The following is a 19,394-nucleotide window of genomic DNA, read 5'->3' on the forward strand; positions in this document are numbered from 1 at the left end:
GAAATAGCAGAGAGATATATTTCAAGTTGTTAGAAAGAGCAATTTTCCTATTCCAAAAGTTATTCCAAAAGCAGAAATTCTCTTGCTTCTGGAGGCTCCCCATAAGTTGAAAACCTCCAAGCAGAAGCTGGATAGCTACTTCTCAGGGATATTATTATAGGAATTTCCTGTTGAGTTAATCAACAAGACAACAAACCTTTATTAAGTATTTACTGTGTAAACATAAAGGCACTAAAAGACCTCTTTCACCTCAGAGATGCTATGATTCCGACTGTAGAAGTTAAGGTGAGAATATTTGAGGAGTGGGATGTGGGAAAGAGAGTGTATTGTGGGTAGAATTCTGTTATCAAATGTCAATATCCCAAGAAAAACAAATGGACTGGTAGTGGGCTGCTCAACATCAGATAACTGAAACAAAAGGTAATCTGTAAGTTTATAATATAACGCCCCCTGCCCCAGTTCCCTTAGATTTTTTTCCAATTCCTAGCTTCTTAGGGACTGAAACTGAGTCAAAGCTGAAATTCAGATCTGGTACAGTGGAAATGGGAATAGATTTGAAGTTAGAGGGCATGGATTTAAATCCTTGCTCTGCTACTTCTTAGCTGAGTATCCTTGGATAAATCATTTTATTACATACACTTGACCTCAATTTCCTCATATGGTTTTAGACCCTCCTGGAATGAAGAATTTTTACTATCTCTTTCCCAAAAGAGAGTTACCTAGATTCCTCATGGAAGAGGAGGATAGGAATGAGGGATAGTTAAGGAATAGGGTCCCAAGAAGAGCAGCCAATCAGTTGGAGCCAGAAGATGGTCCATATAGGGAATATTTGGGTCTAAAGAGGAAACTTTCTTGGGTACCTCTAGAGGAGAATCTCTATCCAATTCCACTCCATTCATCAAACATTTATTAAGTACCTACTCAGGTAGTAGGCTAGATGCTAGGGGCAAGGAGACAAAAATAACTCAGAAGCTCATATTCTACTAGAGGCAGATAAGAAAAAGGAGCTGATCTAAAGATTGGCTCTTTCATCCCCAATATTCTGGTTGGAGAAGTCCCATAAATGGAGATGCCATCTGACCTCGTAAAGGTCAGAGACCCCTTTATTTGTGATGGGCTATCCAGGAGCCCAGTATTAGTAACACAGGCCAGTGGATCTGAAACAACTTGTTTTCCCATTGAAAATCAAAAGACTAGATGTTCAGAAGTGGCAGTGGGCAGAGTGGTCAAACTACACAGAAGGTATCCCAGGGGTAATGAATGAGCACACCATTCATGTAACCTGATGATGCTTGTTGCTACAGGGTCATGTAGTAATAAAGAGTATATAAAGTCCACTGAAGATAATTCTACTTTTAGATATAATATGAACCTTTATGGGATCCATTTTTTTAGTCTTGTATATAATTACACCAAGTAATGCTGAATGATATATACTTTGCATGCAAGTCTGCAAAGTATAATTTGGTGTATATGCAGCTAAGATACTTTATCTTTGCAGGGACTTGATTTGCAAGCTTTGGAGTAGGTAGCACCCTTTCCTCCTTTCTTGGCCACTTTGCAAGGCGTAAGGAAGAGCAGGGTAGGTTGCAATAGGCAAAAAGATTATTTACCACAATGCTGAGGGTCAAAGGTATATGGCAGAAGAGCAATGAGCAAATGTTATTGGAAGAAAAAAAAACCCCATGAGGAAGGGGGAAGTTCCAATAGATGGCAACAATTGAGGGAGACTCAGAACTGACTGCAGTAGGTGGTGGCCAAATTTGGTGGCCAAAATTATGTGAGGTGGAAACAGGAATGGAAAAAAGGCAAGCTGGCATCTGTAGAAGAGATGATGGTTGAGGTACCATGATTCTGAGTTTAAAAGGGGCAGCAACAATGGTAGCAAAGATGTGGAGCTAGGATAAAGCTAACTGACCCTAAAATAGCCCCCCATTAGCCATCCAGTGACACTGTACCCCTCTTCCAGTTCCCTTAGCTTTTACTCAATTGGCATCTAGTTTTTTGAGGGGACTGAAACCCAGTCAAAATTGAAAGACAGATCTGGTATAGTGGGAAAGGCAATACATTTGAAGTCAGAGAACATGGATTTAAATCCTTGCAGTGTATTATTGGATAAGCCATTTTATTACATACACTGGGCCGCAGTTTCCTCATTTATAAAATGAGGGAGTTGAACTAGGTGGCCTTTCAAGGACCTTTAGGTTTGAATCTTCTTTTTCAGTTTACATTATTCTGGGGTTGGGGTAGAGGGAGAAGGGAAGTGGTACTCTAGGTTCTTCTATGCCAATTACTGCCTTGAATAAATTGTATTTAAATTTTGATTGGAAGCCTTGCTTTGTTTATAGGTATAGAATCTAATACCCTCAGGGAAAGCTAAAACAAGTCATTATGATTCTCAGAGAATCTGGGTGGTTTCATGAGCCAGAGAGAAGTCATATTGAGTATCAAATTATTGGTAAACCTCCAAGATTGAACCTAATTTGTCTTCAACTAACATATGGGTTACAATATGTAGAGCTTATAGGAATTACTGGTCTTAAGAACTAATTACTTTATAAATACAAAGAACTATCTGGATAAAAAATAATATATGGTTCCAGCCTTTAAGGAACTAAAAATCTAGTAGAAGTCTAATTAAATCAAGTCACTAGTATGTTGGACAGGATCCTTTTTGAGTCAAGAATGGTTTCTTCTGTGAACTTCTTTTATATTTCCTGCCTGATTCAGAGATTTTAGAGTCCTAAGTTTAGAGCTAGAAGGGACTTCAAAGGCTATCTAGTCCAATTTCATTAAATAGTGCCAAAGATTTGAGTCTAGGTCTTCTGAGACTCCACAGCAATGGTGGGATGAGCCATTTATCCAGTTGTTGGGTCAGAAATCAAAGTGAGAAATAGAAGATCATCAATTTCAGAACTTGGTCTGTCTGTCTGTCTTTTCATTTTATTGACCTGTGCACGATAGATTCAAAATAATTTTTGAGCAGATTTTTTCAAAAGCTCTCAACATGCTTTATATACAATTAAAAAAAATCTTTTCAATATACCCTGGAGACATAGATTACAATAACATGTTATATAGCTTGTCAAGAACTTTCTTCTCAGTCACCTAGTGAGGCAGAATAGTATAAGAATGGGACAGCTATGTTGCACAGTGGACAGAGGAGGATCTGGATTCAGATCTGATCTCAGATGCTTCCTAACTGTGTGATTCTGGACGAGTCTCTTAAACTTCATTGCCCAGCGCTTGTCATTCTTCTGTATTATAATTGATAGTAAGACAAAAAGGTAAGTTTTTTTTTTCACAAATAGTACAAGAATTATTATGTTTTAAAAGGTAAAGAAACTAAAGCTCTGCTAGGCTTGTGTGACTTGCAAATGATATCAATACTTGGCACATTATGTGGCACACAGTAGGTGATTAATAAATACTTAATGAGTCGTGAGTATTCAATGAAGCCAGGACTTAAATCCAGGCCTTCTGATTTTTGGTTCTAATGGCTTCCAAAAAACAATTTCTCATGTTGGAAGGATCACACGTTTAAATGAGCTTGATGTGATAATTCCGAACAAAGAAAAACAGCACAGGATTATAGATAGAATTTTAGATTTATTGTCCAGAAGTCCTCCCTCTGACACATACTATTTGTGTAACCATTGGCAAATAAAGCCCTTTAACCACATTGAGCTTCAGGAACCTTCCTAAAACTATAATTGCTTTTTTTAAAGCTGATTCTATTAATTCAGATTCTCATGGTGGATATATAAATGCTTTGTATAAAAAATCTTTTCATCTGTATTTATTTATATGAATGATTAGATAAATGAATCACTTCATCATAGGTAGGAATTTTTAAAAAGTCGAACCCTTAACATCAGTTGGTGACTGAATCATTTTTTTTCAGAAGTTGATTATCTAGGTCCCTCGATTCTCTTTCCTTTCCTTTCCTATCCTTTGCTGAGTACAGAATGAACAACTACTCATCACTGTCAGTTTTCCTTCATGCGAGTGTTGGTTAAAAGATTAAGAAGAGAAAAAAGATGGAAAAGTCCTAGTTCTCTCTGTGTAAATTTAAAGTTTGTCTGTTTTGCCATCAATTCACTACCACAGTATGCTCTTGTCTAGAATAGACTGTCACTGCTCATTGACTGTATTTCAATACCATTGGTAAAACTATAATTTTTAGCACATCAGCACAGGTGGAGGTAGTTCCCATGTAACAAAATCATTTACAGTTCCTCCAATTGTGTTTCTGTAATTGGATCTGAGGGTTATTTTGAATGCAGAAAATGGAAAAATAATTTTTACACACAAGCATCCATTCAGAACAGCCACATATCCACTAGTGGGGCATTATATAGGACCCAGATAACAGTTTTAAGATCAATGCCATTATTTCACTCCATTACAACTCTGGCAATCAGGTTTCTTTGGACAAGGCAGAGAAGACCAAGAGACCTTTCTTCTGGAGGTGTAGATATCAAAATGTATATGCAAATCCAATGATTTTTTTTTTACTGATTATCCTTTTGAATCATGCTTCGCTTCAACTGATCCAAATATATGATTAAACTGTATTTACTTGGTCTTTCTATTAAAATAAACCTCAGTGCAAACATGTCTGCCTGCTAAGGAAACAAAGAAGTTACATGGATTATTTTAGAGAAGCTGTAATTTAGGTGTAGAGTAAGTGGGGAGAGTTAGTGTTCTCTTCCAATTCTTACATAAAATCTTATACAAAGGGCCACTAAATCTCCTCCCTTGTACTATACCTAATGGCCTGTGATTACATTCTAGACCTTTACCACCTTTTTGTTTTGTAATTATAACAAGTGGGCTAGGGAAGAGTGGGAACCCATATCTTCCCCTCCTTGTACAGATAACATAATTTTTAGCTAGCAATTATTTAATCTTGACCACTTATTTATTTATTATTATTTTTTAAACCTTTTCCTTCTGTCTTGGAATCTATACTGTGTATTGGTTTCAAGGCAGAAGAGTGGTCAGAACTAGGCAAAGGGGGTTAAGTGACTTGCCCAGGGTCACACAGCTAGAAGTGTCTGAATTCAAATTTGAACCCAGCACCTCCCATCTTTGGGCCTGGCTCTCAATCCACTGAGCCACCGAGCTGTCCCCTTGACCATTTGTAAACTCATTATCAAGTAAAATAATTTGCTTAAGGTCATATAACCAGACCTTCTGACTCCAAAGTCAATGATCCTTCCATTACACTCTCAAAGTCATCCAGGTGCAAAATAAAAATACAATCTGCTTTGTGAAGTTCATGATCATTAATTCCAATGAACTTACCCTTCTTCTTGTCAAATCTAAATATGGCATGTAAGTCTAATTACTCTGTACCCAAAATGATACCCGTATCACTAGCCTCACTTCTATAAATCTTTAGAAGCTTCTCCCCTCTAAGAAACTTCATCCAAGACAGAAAACAAAAATGAAAGAGTTAGCTCAAAAGTCTAAATGCAGCTTTTTTTTTTTTTGCCAGTTTTCAAATTTAAGATGTTCATCCATCTGGCAGACCAACTAGACAACACATCAGCCAAGAACATCTCTGATTTGAAGCTGATTCTGGCTCTCAAAAGCAATCTGACTGAAAGGAAGGTGATGTCTTGAGCTGCTCTGCCACTGAACTCCTAAGCTATTTTCCCAAATGCCCCCCCTTCCTTTTTTCAAACCTTGGCTCCACTTTCCATGGTTTCCATAGGAATAGATAGTTATCAAGTGGTACAGTCAAAGGGCACAATCGGGAAGGAAACTGCTATTGTAACACCCAGGATCAGCTCTTTCTCATAAACTAAGGGGACACGTATCCCCTGTGCCACCTAGTCACCTTTATACATATATGCACACATATGTGTGAGAAAGTCTGAGAGGGCGAGTATGAGTTGGACTAGATAGCTTTTGTGCTCTCTTCCAGCTCTGAGATTCTGCGATCCATCTAGATCTCCCTCTAGTCTTACTATAGATATATCATACAACAATCTGTATTAAATCTATGGTTTTAGATTTAAAATGATTATAAAGCTTTTAAAAAATAAAACCATAGTTCAGGCTAGGTACAGCAGTACATACTAAGCTGGTAGATCATTTGAATCTGGGAATTTAGAGAATAAACATGATCACTGGTGTCCACAATGAATCTAGCACCAATTTGATGAACCCCTTGAAAATGAGGGTCACCAGGCTATTTAAGAAAGGGCAAATTGGCTCTGGGGGAGAAAAAATTGAACAGGTTAAAGCTTCCATGCCAATTAGTATTGCGATTAGGTCTGTGAATGGCTACAACACTTCCAGACTGGGTGAGATAAGGATGCTCAAAAAAGAAAAAAAAGATTAAAAATCACATTTCTATAGAAAGTAAGGGAAATGGATTTATTATATTTAATTTATGACTTACTACTCTCCTTCTGATTGCAAAAGGCATCTCTAAGATATTGTCTATCTGAAATTCTCTGAAATCCTTGCTAATTCTCCCCTGAGAGACAGAGAGAATTTCCTAGGTTGGACTCAAGTGGTCAAATTCCATGGGTGAATTCTGTTTCCAGGGGTTGGAGTGTAGAGACAGGAAGGGTGAGAAAAAAGGCAAGTGAACAATTTTTTAAAAAAAGGAAAGCAAATGCTTAAAAAAAGAGGTATCTGATTCTCCCAGTTAAATTGCAAGGTGACTGCATCAAATTGGTTTAGCTTTCTAGTTTACCAGGTATTTACAAATTTTTGAATTTTAATTTTTTCGTAGGCCATCAGTTAGTTCCTCCACCTATCCTGTATAAAAAATAGGTTGTTTTTTTTTTTCCATTTTAAACAGGGAACCAAAATAAACAATAGGGAAGGAATTACTTCTCTTTTTCTGAAGGGAATGTGTGCATATAGCAAATGAACAAGAAGGCTTCAAGGATCTTCTCAAGCTCATTTAATGAATGACTTGTTTTACCTTGTGCACTAAAAAACCCCCAAAAGGCTCTCCCTCAGAGAAAGCTATTGACTATCTTCTCCAGAAGCATCTGGTCCCCTCTTTATCACTACTCAAGTCCTGCAATGTTTTATTTTATTTTTTTAAATTTTCATTATGATCACATCATTAGGGAATATTTTTTCCTTCTTTTGATAACTAGATGATCTTCCCAGAAATACTTTCTTTTCTCATTTAGATATGTGCAATATTCCATTTCCTAGCACATTAACGGTGAAGTCTTAGAGGACTATTAGAAATGCTGTTTTCATTGATTTATATCCTCCTCCACCTTTAGAAATAATCTTTTAAAAGAAAACTCTCTTCCTTTGTTTCTGTTTATTTTCGGTAAAGAAAAACAAGAATGTTTCGCCTCTCATATCCCTGTGCTCTAGCTGATGTCCACTTTTTCTATCACTGTATAAATCTGTCATGAGAACATTCAATGTACTTCTCCCCTCAGTGGCCTTGATAAGGCCTCTCTGAGCTGCATGGCAAACCCCTTTATTATAAGACAACCCTGAAATATTAAAGTCTAAGGTTGCAAGCAACCAATCGTGTTTACCTTCTTGTTCCGTGGGGAGATCCAGGATTCTGATATTATGTTCCCTCCTTTGGTTTTCCAACAAGCCTATGTTGTGCTTCATACTTGAGTTTCATTGATTCTATCACGCAGTTTTAAAAATCAATTCATCTACTCAGTCTAGGTGTGTGTCTTGGGGGGCATTTTCTAAAACGAATTTTCAGATCTATCTGTTGTTTTCTGTAGGCTCAATTTTATAACATAGGTGGAATAGTATAAAATACTGAGAAAGGAGAGTTTTGCATTTGAAGCATTAAACAGACAAAAGAAATGAGAGCTAGCTTTAATGAGCTTGACCAGCACTTGAGGCTTTCTGCTAAGTGACCACAGAGCACTGCTCTCTGGCTTGACAGTTGTTACCCATTCTCAACGTCCGAAAGCCTTTCCCACCATATTTAGGATGGGCAGAGGTGAATTCTAGTTGTATCCTATGAACAATGATACATACGGTATTCTGTCATCTGTGGATGTACCTCAGCAACTCTTGACCTCAAACCAAATGGAGGGAAGTCTGGAGTCGTGGAGTTTGGTAACATGCACTATAGTGATAAGACATAGTGGAGAAAGTGGTAAAAGATGATTTTCAAGCCCCAAAGCATGCTTTCAGGCTCCTTTTGGCTCTTTACTCCAAGGAAGCTGCCCTGCTATCCTCATTCATTCCAACAGGGAAGACAACATTCAAAGGACTATGTACAGAATAAGATATGGGCAGGGTAAGCAGGAGATAATCCTAGAGCAGGCACCAGAGTATAAAGAGATAGGGAAAAGCTTCTTGTAAAAGGTAGGAGTTGAGCTGAGTCTTAAGAAAGTCAGCTGGGCAAACCAGGATGTAGAGAGGAGGTGAGAGCATTCCAGGCACCGGGTTGAACCAGTAGAAAAGCACTGGATCAGGAGATGGACAGTAGTATTTATGAAACAACATGAAGGCCAATGTCCCTGGAGTATAGAGTATGTGGAAGAGAGTGAAGTGTGAGAAGACTGGAAAAGGCCAGAATCAGTCAAATTTTGCAATGCTTTAAAAGCCAAAAAAGCATTTAATATTTTTTCATGGAGGTAATAGCCATTGGAGTTTACTGGATGGAGGGTGTGTTTATATGAGACAGAGAGACAGAGAGATACATGATTAGACCTACACTTAGGAGGAACACTTTGACAGGTGAGTGGAAGATGGACTGAACTAGAAAGAGACTTGAAGCAGAGAGAAAAACTGGCAACAACTTATGAGAGTTGTTGTGAAGGTAAAAATTACCAGACTTGGCACCAGTTTGGATATGGGGATGAGAATGAGAAGTTATGGATGACATCTAGGTTGTAAGCCTGGGTGATGGTGAGGATAGTGGTGCCCTTGACAATAAGGAAGCGAGGAAGAGTATGGGGGAGGAAGAAAATAATGAGTTCTATTTGGGAAATGTTGAAATGTGTATAGGATATCTAATTATAGAAGTACCAGAAGCAGTTGGTGATGTAAGACAAAGTCAAGAGAGAGGATAGAGCTGGCTATGATAAAGAAGACAAGATGGAATGAGATTAAGAGTATATGTAAAAGGATATGCACTGGGAAGGAAAAGGACTACCCACTTTGACCTCCTTTGTGTGTGTGTGTGTGTGTGTGTGTCTTTCTCTCTTTATCCACTCAATATCTATCTTTCTTACTAGTCTTGCCTCTCTCCCTCATTCCTAAGATCAGTACCCTTGATTTCATGATCTTCCACTGTTCTTGTCACATTGACTTTCAACTCTGGCAAACCCATAGCATCCAATTTTTCTGCTCTTAAAAAATGCTGGAGAAAGTCATGAAATCACACAGATTTTATCTACTCTAAAATAATTCTTTCTTTCTCAGCCGAGCCCTCACTGTTCTTTGACAATCCTTCTTTTCAAAGCTTGTTGATTTTCTGTCTATTCTATCTTTATCCCCCTTGAGTCCATTTCTGTCCCTACATTCACAGATGACTTCACCTATTCCTTCACTGAGATGAAATTCCTTCAATTCTCCTTCACCATAATTCAAAGCTTTTTAGTGTCTTCATCCATTACCTCCTTTTCCCTCCAGACTCAGAAGGGAGGGACAAGGATTCTATATCCTGTTAAGATTCATTCCATTAAGCCTTTGATCTTACTCTCTCCTACCACCTTCAGGAACTTGCTCCTTCAAATATCCCCTTTTTCTCATAAACTGTCAATATCTTCATCTCCACTGGGTCTTTTCCACATGACTACAGATATACTGGTCTCCCTAATCCTAAAAATGCTTTCTCTGAGTCTTTTACTTGACTATGGGTTTTCTAGCCTTCAGCTAACATTCCATCTGATTCCTTTCTTTTACAGTGAAAAAAAAAAGATTAATTTACTCTCAGTGCCTTTACTTCCCTATTGTCTTGCAATCTAATTTCTATCCCTATTACTCTACTTGAAAATTTTCTCCTCAAGGACTCTAGTGACTTTTTTATTGCCAATTTTCATGAATTTCTTTTTCATTTTATATCTCCCTTAATCTCTCTGTAGCCTCTGACATTATTGATTAACTATTTCCTTCTTGATATTCTATTTTCTTGACTTCCATGATGTCACATTCTCCTGGTTCCTTTCATCTACTGCCTTCTTCATTATTTTCTTTATTGTCCTCTTTTTCTTTTCCCAACTCCTAAAAGTTCTGTCCTTGGCCCTCTTCTACTCTACATCCATACTCCCTAACCTTGGCAAACACCCACGCATATGGTTTTAAATATTACTTCTGTGCATATACCTTCCAAATCTCTATCCCCTTCTCTCACCTCCTAAACTCTAGATCTGCATTTCTACCCATCCTTTGGACATCTTTGCCTGAATGTTCCATTGGCATCTCAAACTCAAAACTTCCCAGACTGAACTCCTCATCTTTTCTTCTAAACACCCTTCTTTTGCTGACTTTAGTATTTCTGTAAATAGGATGATCATTCACCAAATCATAAATCATTAATACCTAAATGTTGCCCTTTTCTTTATCCCTTGTACCCAGTCACTTCCCTGCAATATGTCTATTGGTCATCACCTTTATTTTCATTGTCATTACCATACCCAGTTTTATATAATAATAATTATTATTATGATAGCATATACATATATATATATATACTTAATACAACACGAATATGCATATTCTTATTATTTTCTACAGCCTTCTTCTAAATGTCCTTTTTGTGTGAAATTTCTCCTTTCTAAACTCTAGTATTAAGATAATTGCCAAAATAATCTATGTTATACATAGATCTAATCATGCTAATTCTCTGGTCACAACTTCTCAATGGCTTCTTCCTGCAAATATAATGAAATCCAAGGATTCAAGGTATGTCATGAGATTTGAGAACTTACTAGAGATGGGGGAGCTTGTCAGACTTGCCTGTCCATTTCCCCCACCATTTGGTTGCAAATGCTTTCTAAATGGGTAATGTGATGATTATTTGATGGCCACTAGAGCAAATGAAAAAAGAGCCCACATGCAAAACTTGCAAATCAAAAGGGGTTACTGAGGATTCTAGCACAGCTGATGGGTCCTGTACTTAAGGGAAAGTGTGCTACAACACCATTGTCTCCTATATCTTTCTTGGGCCTATGAAAAACCTGTCCATCTCTACAATGACATGAGATCTCATGTGAGTGTATGCAATCAGTGGCCAGCTTTGGGGATTTTACAACTTAGGAAATGTACCTTTTGGAATGCTGTATTTACCAACTTATTAATCTATAGCTTAATCATATTGAGATAGTGATTGGCTAAGCCAGAGACAGCTAATCTTGAAATGCTTGACCCTTATTTCATTTTATTATTTTTTTTGTTTTAAATTTTATTTAATTGATTAATTAAGAAAAAATTTCCATAGTTATGGGATTCATGTTCTTTCCCTCTCCTCCTCCCACTCCCCTCCCATAGCCAATGCTCAAATTCACTGGGTTTTACATGTTTGACCCTTATTTTAGACAAAGCTAGGGGATCTATGAGACTACCATATCTGAAAGCTCTCAGAGTTAAGGGACCCATCTTTGAAACATGGCTGTATAACTATATCTCCTTGGGAGTTTGGACAAAGGACTTCCAGGTTCAGGTGGCAAATAGGTTTAAAAAAAAAGACTATTAAAACCATGCCTAGGATCAAATGCATATAGCTTAATTCTTTACTCTCTGAAGTCAGTATCTGAACTTTAAAACATACCATAAAACTGCAGTAAAGAGGTTAATATTTACTCAGGGTTTTGCTCAAAACTAGAACAGGAATTTCCGAAATTGAGGATTTCATATCTAAAAGATGAGTCAGCAAACAAAATACAGGGATGTAGAAAGGGCTACTACCATTACACATATTGTGTCACTCCACAATCTGGCACCAATCTACCTTTCCAGCTTTATTTTCTTTCTGCTACCCTCCACATTAGCCACATTCCAGTCAAAGTGGGTTTCTTGCCCTTCCTTGTATATGTGCCACATTCTCTTGTTTTGGTGCCCTTGTTGACATTGTTCCTTAAAACTTGAAATCCTCCTCCCTCACACTCACCTGATTTAAAATCCTTTACTATATAGCTCAAATACCTTTTCTTCTATGAAGTTATCCTGGATTTCCTCAGTCATAAATTAGCTTCTTCCTCAGAACATTCAAATTATCTATCCTTATTTTATTTTGCATCATAATTATTTGGTGCCTTATCCCCTTTCTGAGCTCTATGGGGGAAAAATCCTAGTTTTTATTAATCTATACAGTGCACATAGCAGGTGTTTAACAGATGTTTGTTGATTTTGATTGAATAATTTCTTATGCTTTCATCTGCATTTCTTTTTCTATAAATTTCATATTCATATATCAATCTTTACAGCCCTCAGAATGATCATCTTTAACATCTCTAATTATCATCTATTATCATCTATAACTGAGGAAAACAATACTGACAGAGATTATCTAATCAGTTCACTTTTCAAAAGGCATTATTTCTATAATTCATGAATTCCTCTAGCATCTCCAAAGCTAAATTTAGGAATGGAAAATTTAGAACACTCTCTTAACAATGTGAAAGAGAGGAAGAGCAAAATTGGTTGTTCATTATTTTATAGGTATAGATTAATTAAAGAGAATCTTATCATTGACATGCCAATTTAAGTCAGTTTATGGGAATCAAAATTTTTTCTATATTACCTTTGCTTCAGATATAATTCATCTCATTCTCATCCATCAACAATTTAACCAACTGTTTACAGACAGATAGAGACAAATGACAAATTAGTATCTCCTGAGTTTGTGGCATGGCCATAAAAAGTGAATTTATTTTTCAAATACCTTTTACAGCCACAGACTTGCAAGTAGAAGACATCTTATCTGGTTTACTATTGATCCGGATGACAAGCCTGAGCATCAGATTAAGGCTATGTCAGAAACCTGAAAGACGATTTCTAGATAATGCAGCAGGATGGTGCCTTCCTTCAAAATGATCCATAACTATTATCGTGTTTACAAAAGCACTTGTGAAAACATTGCATAATATTCTGGTTTATATCACGTTGCAATCATAACCCCCATGAAAAATAAGTAAGCCTTCCTACTAAAAAATGAGCCTCAAGACGCCATTGAGCTCAACAAAGAGGGATATCAGATAGGTACATTTTAGCTGCAAAAAGAGATATGTTTTATTGCCAGCAAATTTTATTAATGACAAAAACAAAAGATATCAGCTTCTTTTTTTCCCATGTCCCTATTCATAGTCTCTCTTATGACTCAAATGACACTACCTCTATGAAATGGCTTCTGTTTATCATGGTGTCTGGCACAGTGCCTTACACAAAGCAGAAGCCTAATAAAATGTTGAACTGCACAGAGATAGTAGAAACTAATTTGAGCCTTGAATGTCAATTAGAAATGCCATCTATGGTTAAGAGCATCTTTTGTAGAAAGTATGGCAATGATGAGATGATTGATGTAAAAATAGCACTGCATGCAAGTATAAAATGGCATTTAACCAGTCTAAGTTTTTAAAAACCTCTAAATCCAGAGGTTCTCTTTTTTAAAATTTTATTTTATTGATTGATTGAAAAAATTTTCCATGGTTACATGATTCATGTTCTTTCCCTCCTCTCCTCCCACCCCACTCCTATAGCTAATGCACAATTCCACTGTAAACCCAGAGATTCTTAACCTGTGGTCTTGGATAGGTTGCAGGCGGTCCCTGAACTTAGATGGGGTAAAAATTCATCTTTATTTCAATATCACTGACTACTTTTGTAATCCTGCATGTTTAATTTCGTGAGCTGAACACTGGAAGGACTAGGCATGTCAGCTGACAAAAACAATTCACTTTGAAATAAACTTTCATCCTACCACCTTGATATTCTTTAAAGATAAAAAAATAAACTGCTTTGATTGACGTAACTTGGTCCTTAAAAATATTCTTAAATTCCAATCTTTTATTCTGAGAAGAGGTTCATAGGCTTCACCAGACTGCCAAATGCAGATAAGACACCTATTTAGAAATTATAAAAATAATGAAACAAACAAACAAAAAATACTTGTTCTGATGTTTTAAAAAAATGCTACCCTGGGAATATCTTTTAATAGAGAATGCTCTTTTTTAAAGTAAAAGCCATTACTTTCTAGAGAAAGTGGAAAGACTTTTTGAGTACTCCAGAAATAGAAAAGGCTTTTAACATGACCCTTTCAGATACCTTCTGATATCCAGGGTGCCCTGACCAACATTTATTACCTCACAAAATGACAGAATTTCAAAGTTAGAAGCAACCTTATTGGCTGTGCTGTCTAATCAAAAGCTGAAAGGGTTATAAAGTAGCCATTGCTGGAAAAGCTCCAGTGAGGGAGAACTTGTTTCCTCCAAAGGCAGTCCATTCATTCTATTTTGATATAGCTTTGATTGTTTGATTGTTGTTTTCCTGTAATCAAATCTAAATTTGCCACTTTGCAACTCCTCCCCATTGGTCCTAATTCTGCCCCCGGGGCCAAAAAGAAGTCTAATTCTGCTTCCGGTTAATCATCTTTCACATAATTGAAGACAGCTAGCATGATGTGGTAGGTACCAAAGAACTCTAACTTTTGAGATGGTTTCACTAATGTTTGTTTTTGTAGTTTCTATACCTCTTTGTTATTCTATAAGGATGTGGTTTTTGTTTCTTAGAAATTGGAATTAAAAGTGCTTTGTTGTTCATTTGTCGGTTGTCTGACTCTTTATGACCTAATGGACTATGGCATACTATCTCTCAAAGTTTGTCCAAGCTCATTCATTACTTCTATTATACAATCTATTCATTTCATCCTTTGTTGCCCCCTTCTTCTTTTGTCTTCATTCTTTCCCTTTCCCAATGAGTCCTGTCTTCTCATTATATGACCATAGTATTTAAGCTTTAGCTTCAGTATTTGTCCTTCTAATGAATAATTTGAACTAATTTCTTTAAATACTGACTGATTTGATCTCCTGGCTGTTCAAGTGACTTCCACAAGTCTTCTCCAGCACCACAATTTGAAAGTATCAATTCTGAGGCACTCAGCTTTCCTTACAGTCCAACTTTCAGAGCCATATACTTCTACTGGAAAAAACAGCTTTGACCATATGGACCTTTGTTGGCAAAGTGAAGTTTCTGCTGTTTAGTATGCTACCCAGATTTGCCAGAGCTTTCTTCTTTGGAGCAAATGTCTTAATTTCATGGCTTCTGTCACCATCTGCAGTGATCTTTGAGCACAAGACTATAAAATCTGATACTATTTCCATTTCTCCTTCCTGTTTGCCAAGAAGTGGTGAGTTGCCATGATAGTTGCCACGGTCTTAGTTATTTTACCCTCACCAAGATGCTTGATTCTTTTTCACTTTCTATCATCAGAGTGGTGTTTTCTGAACATCTGAGGCTATTGATACTTGTCCCAGAAATTTTGATTCTAGCCTTTGGTTTGTCCAGTCTGGCATTTCAAAATGAAATAAAATAACACATAGTCTTGTAATCTTCCTTTCCCAATTTTAAACCAATCAGTAGTTCCACGTTCGGTTCTAACTATTGCTTTTTAACCCACATATGGGTTCCTCAGGAGACAAATAAGGTGATCTGGTACTCCCATGACTTTGAGTACTTGCCACTTTTGGTTGTGCTTTAGTGTAGTTAATGAAGCAGAAATAGTTTTTTTCTGGGACTCCCCTGATTTCTCCATCATCCAGTGAATGTTGAGAATTTGGCCTCTAGTTCCTCTAAAGGCCTCTGAAAACCAGCATGCGTTTCTAGTAATTCTTGGTTTACATATTGCTGCAACCCAGCTTGCCCAATCTTTTTTTTTTTAAATAACATTATTTTATTTGGTCATTTCCGAGCATTATTCATTGGAGACAAAGATCATTTTTCTCTCCCCCCACCCCCACCTATCCCATAGCCGACGTGCGATTCCACTGGGTATCATGTGTTCTTGATTCAAACCCATTTCCATGTTGTTGGTATTTGCATTAGAGTGTTCATTTAGAATCTCTCCTCAGTCATGTCCCCTCAATAGCTGTAGTCAAGCAGTTGCTTTTCCTTGGTGTTTTTACTCCCACAGTTTGTCCTCTGCTTGTGGATAGTGTTTTTTCTCCTAGATCCCTGCAGATTGTTCAGGGTCACTGCATTGACACTAATGGAGAAGTCCATTACATTCGATTGTACCACAGTGTATCAGTCTCTGTGTACAATGTTCTCCTGGTTCTACTCATCTCGCTCTGTATCACTTCCTGGAGGTTGTTCCAGTCTCCATGGAATTCCTCCACTTTATTATTCCTTTTAGCACAATAGTATTCCATTACCAACAGATACCACGATTTGTTCAGCCCTTCCCCAACTGAAGGGCATCCCCTCATTTTCCAATTTTTGGCCACCACAAAGAGCGCAGCTATGAATATTCTTGTACAAGTTTTTTTCCTTATTATCTCTTTGGGGTACAAACCCAGCAGTGCTATGGCTGGATCAAAGGGCAGACAGTCTTTTATTGCACTTTGGGCATAGTTCCAAATTGCCCTCTAGAATGGTTGGATCAGTTCAGCTTGCCCAATATTAAACATAACCTTGCTTATTATCTGTGAAATGAATGTAATCATTTGGTAAATTTGAACCTTTTTTGGCATTTCTCTCTAGGATTGGGACATAAACTAATCTCTTCCAATAAAGTGGCCGCTATTGAGTTTTCCAAATTTGCTGGCAAATGGAGTGCAGCAGGCAGCATCATTGTTTAGGATTCTAAATAGTTCAGTTGGAATAGCACCATGCCCACTATCCTAATTGTTAGCATTGCTTCATAAGGCCCACTTGATTTCATTCTCCAGGATATCTAGATCTAGATCTCGATCAGTAGTCATACCATCTTGATTATTAGTGATGCTAAGATCTTTTTGGCATAGTTCTGCATATTCTTGCTACCTCTTCTTAATCTCTTCTATTTTTGTTAAATCCCTATAATTTTTGCCTTTTATCATGCCTATTTTTTGCACAAAATATTTCCTTGATATCTCTAATTTTTCTTGATGAGATCTCTTGCTTTTTTCATTCTTTTATTTTCTTCTATTTCTTTGCATTGCTCTTTTAAGAAAACCTTCTTAACTCTCCTTGCGCTTCTCTGGAATTCTAAATTCAGTAGGATATATCTTACCCTTTCCTTCTTTCCTCAGTTATATGTAAAGCTCATTAGACTTACTCTCTTGCTCTTTTTTTCCCTTTGGGGATTCCTTGACTTCTATATAATGTTGTGTACTTTTGTCCACAGTTCTTCAGGCATCATATCTAACAGATCTAATCCCTTAAATCTGTTAATCATTTCTACTTTATATTGATAATGGATATTATTTACAAATGGTATTCTTCCTCAATTTGAGAAATGTAAATGAATCAAGAGTGCTTGCTTTCTAATATATACACACGTGCACACACACAGCTACATGATACTTAGCTATATTCATAAGTAAATCCTTTATTCCCAAGTTAAGATCTTTGTATATTTAGAATTTTTTCCTCCTTCCCTATGGAATCTGAGCTAGCATTTTACTTGTGATATCCCAAGAGAGAAAAATGAAAGCATTTTCATAAGGCCTTTGATCCCTCACTTGAGAGAATAGCACAAAGTCATTCTTCTGACATTTGCCAGATAATTTAAGAGACAAAACTCCTTGGGAAAATTTATATCCATAACACTTGGCATATTTCTTCCAAGTATTTCTTCTCTCTTGCCTTTTTAAATTTAATTTTGCTTTTACTCTAAAACTGGCCAAGAAAGTTTCTCCCTCTTTTCTCAATAATAATCCCCCAATGAACTGTCCCTTTGAGCTCAGATGGTCTCAGCCCATCTGGCATTATAGATAAGAGCCTCCACATCTCCCTTGTTAGCACTGCTGGAGTAAATTGGGGAACAACCCACTTTTATTCTCATCCCATTCAACTAATTACTGGACTCAAAGATCCCAAAATACAGAATTAGAATTGGAGGTAACAGATAATAATACATCAACCAATTGTCATCCTGGTACCCCTGCCAATTATCTCTAACACAAGTCAAGAGATGAGACTTGTCCTATACAAAAGGGAAAGGCATACTATGGCAGAGCATGCTTCATTTGGTTCTGGCCAACTGGTTCAACATTTGGATATACTGGGGATGACCAGACAATGTGTTTGACTCAACAATAAAGAACTTCAAGAAGGAAGACCTTTTGAAATGAGAAAGACTCCCTCTTTGGCTGTTTAGCTGGAAAAGTCAGAAGAGACAAGTTACAGATTGCCCTCTTGCTTCGCCTCTCTCATGGCAAGTGGTGTCTCTTCTCAGTAAACTCCTTTTGAGGATGTGGAGGATGGGAAGTGTTCATATTAAATTTATAGTCTTGTAAAACTCTTTAATCTTTTTTTTTCATATTTATTATGGTTTAGCCATGATGTGTCTCTATTTTCCTGTGCCTCAATTGCAGAATTTGGCAATGTGATATTCTTGTTCCTCGCTACTAGATTTAAAATTCTGATTGTCTCATACCTTTTTTATGTTTAATACACTGACTTACATATAGTATGTAGGTAATAATGGTTGTGATTGATATAAAATGGCATCGACAATTTTCTTAGGTACCATGGCATGATATAATGGAACATCTAATGGAAACATCACTGTATTAGAAGTCAGAAAAACTGATTTGAAATCCTGGATCTGTTTCTCATCTCCATTGGACCTCAATTCTTTATAAAGAAGGGTTTAGACTGCATTATCTACCTTTAAGGTCAAAATGTTCTAATCCATAATCTATTACCTTTTAGTGTGCCTTTTGAGTTGCAAAAGCACTGAGTTTGAGGTAAATAGGATTGGCCTTAAGCAAAATTCTGAAGTAGTCAAAGCTGATCTTTGGTGATCCCAGCTTCCCCTTTCTGCATTCTTTTCTTCCAATAGTAGAATTCTCTTTTCTCCCTTTCAAGAGAAATGTCAAGAGCTTGTAGGTAGATGTTTAACAACTGACTCACCAAAACTCCCAACATACTTTTAAGTTTAATTTGCATTGCTTCCATTTTCTCCACCATTTTAGTAAGTTTGGACAATCAACTAAATAATAAATCAAGCCCTGTGTAAATGGGTAGACTGAAAATTTAACAATCAGCTCTGACCTCAGCCTAGTGCATTTAGTTCTTTTGGACTAGCAGCCTGGAGTACTCAACTTGCAAACTTCAAACAGTAAATAACAGAGTAATGGTATAGTGTATAAAGATGTTTAAACTGTACATGGTATCAGAAGAAACTTGATGCTGATACTACTCATAGGTATTAAAAACTAATAAATTGGAAAAACTGGACTTCATAGTATAAAAATACAGAATAGCTATTGCTTATGCTGGAT

The 19,394-nt window shown here is 36.9% G+C and overlaps 1 protein-coding gene and 1 long non-coding RNA gene across 4 annotated transcripts in view; one reads left to right on the forward strand and one right to left on the reverse strand.

Moving 5' to 3' along the window:
• The window catches only part of INVS (inversin), a 233,030-nt gene that overhangs the window by 95,152 nt on the left and 118,484 nt on the right, over positions 1-19,394 (reverse strand). The gene's annotated exons all lie outside the window — the stretch shown is intronic.
• LOC107649606 (uncharacterized) overlaps positions 14,332-19,394 on the forward strand; it is a 57,501-nt gene continuing 52,438 nt past the window's right edge. Inside the window, exon 1 of the long non-coding RNA XR_001623541.2 lies at positions 14,332-14,590. This is a non-coding gene — a long non-coding RNA (uncharacterized LOC107649606). The remainder of the gene's footprint in view (positions 14,591-19,394) is intronic.

The sequence above is a fragment of the Monodelphis domestica genome, chromosome 7 (genome assembly GCF_027887165.1).
Source record: "Monodelphis domestica isolate mMonDom1 chromosome 7, mMonDom1.pri, whole genome shotgun sequence".
Classification (NCBI taxonomy): Eukaryota; Metazoa; Chordata; class Mammalia; order Didelphimorphia; family Didelphidae; genus Monodelphis; species Monodelphis domestica.